We start from the raw sequence: 2,020 nt of genomic DNA on the forward strand, positions 1-2,020 counted from the left end.
GTGCTCTTGCCCCACGAAAAGGAATCCCTCTTTTGCATACCAGCCCTTTAGCCACATGTTATTTCTCCTGATGTGTTTACTCCTATTCCAATGTGCATGTGACTCAGGCAATAATATGGAAACTATTACCTTTGAGGTCCTACTTTTAAATTTGGAGTTCAAGGACAGAATTTTATGGCCCCAGCGTGGCAGAGCTGGGTTGTAAAATGCGGCAAACCATTCAAAAGTCCATTGACTTTGGCAGGACCAGAAAATCCTGCCGGCGGGAGGGGCTATAAAATTACACCCTAACTCTTGATACTCATTCATCACACCTCCTCTCTGTTCCAACCTATGTCATTTGTTCCAACATTGTCCACGACAACTGGATTTATTCTCCCCCCCTTTCCAAGTTCCCCTACAGTCACCATGCGATATCCCTTACTCTGAAACTAGACAGGCAACACATCCTTCAGTATTCTCATTCTTGCCTGCAGAGGATACTATCTATTCCCTAATTATAATGTCCCCTATTACTACCACATTTATATTCTGCCCTTTCTCCACCCCCAGACAACCATAGTGCCTTGGTCTGCATTGTGGCTATCCTCCCTGCAGCCTTTCTCCTTGTTCTCACAGGTGGCAATTACTGCATACCTGTTGGATAGGACCTGTCTGTGGGATCTCCATTTCAACCTCTCCTAAATCCCCACTACCTGGCTCCCTATCAGTCACACCCTTCCTTTTGTGAACCTATGTTTTCCTCTGGGGTGTGACTATGTTCTGGATAAAACTGTCCAGAAATTCCTCCCTCTCCCATAGGTCAGAGTTTCTCCAACTCAAGATCAATGACTGTGAGCTGGAGAAATTTGAGGCAGATATACCTCATGTAGACATGTTTGTCTGGGACAGTCTTGGCATCCATAAACTCCCACATTCCTCAGTTCTGCTCTGCCATAATTTAGACTGGCCTTATTTTGTTTAATTAATTTATAAAAATCTTTATTCAATGATTATCTGTTGTTCTATCAACTAGTTTAGTTAGGTAAGCTATACATTTAATACAGTACTTACATTTTTCCAGTCCTGGTTAAACTACTGCCCCAACTAGAGAAAAAAAACATTAAAACTCACCAACAAATCACCTACTGCTTATCTAATTAATGCCTCAGGACTTCAGCTCTTGGGTTTCCTGCTTCGTCTCTTGGACCAAACCTAATTTTTTTCATATAAGGCCAGAACAGCACCTCTTCCCTCACTGTAACAAATTCCCCAAGTCAAGTAAATACTCTGTCAAGCTGAACTTTGTGCTGCTTACTTTGTGTGTAAGCAAAAGCACCCTGTATTTATAAATTTATTTTTAAAAATATGGAACGCTTCACGAATTTGCGTGTCATCCTCGCGCAGGGGCCATGCTAATCTTCTCTGTATCGTTCCAATTTTAGTATATGTGCTGCCGAAGCGAGCACAAACCCCAAAGATCGAATAAGCCTCTGTTGACCAGATAACCAGTTCTAACTAGCCAACTAATTAACTAACTGTGTGGCTGCCACTAACAGGAAGCTGCACAGTTAAGGACTAAGATTGAAGAAACCCTACAAGTTAAGCTTAAAGGTAAGTTAAATGGTGAATGCAAAACATGACTAGATTTTAGAAAGAGATCAACCTTTAAAATGCCCTTACACACCAAATTTACTTTGGTAGCTAAGTAAGTCTAAGCTGTATTCCATGAAGCTGGACTTATTTGTAAGGAAAAACCCATAGTATTTCAATATATAGAGGGATTGAAAAACTGGAACTAAAAAGTAACAAATGGAGACTGATGTTATGGATCACACACAGTTACAAACATCAAGTTAGAACACAAGGCTTAAAAAAATATCTTCAAAGAACATCAAAAGATGGAGGCACAGACAGAAAGATTGAGAGAGTGAAAGAGTAATTAGTAAAGGGATGCATTTAACTCAAATAAATGGCTTTATAAACAACACAGGGTAGAAGAAATATGGCAGCTGAGGACATCCTGTGAACACAAGTCACA

General features: G+C 40.4%; 1 non-coding gene across 1 annotated transcript; it reads right to left on the reverse strand.

The window, feature by feature from the left end:
• Positions 1-1,341: 1,341 nt before the first annotated feature.
• Positions 1,342-1,448, reverse strand: LOC121287691. The gene has a single exon (XR_005945223.1). It is a non-coding gene; the product is annotated as a U6 spliceosomal RNA (small nuclear RNA).
• Positions 1,449-2,020: the final 572 nt, after the last annotated feature.

This window comes from Carcharodon carcharias, chromosome 14, assembly GCF_017639515.1.
Source record: "Carcharodon carcharias isolate sCarCar2 chromosome 14, sCarCar2.pri, whole genome shotgun sequence".
In the NCBI taxonomy this organism is placed as follows: Eukaryota; Metazoa; Chordata; class Chondrichthyes; order Lamniformes; family Lamnidae; genus Carcharodon; species Carcharodon carcharias.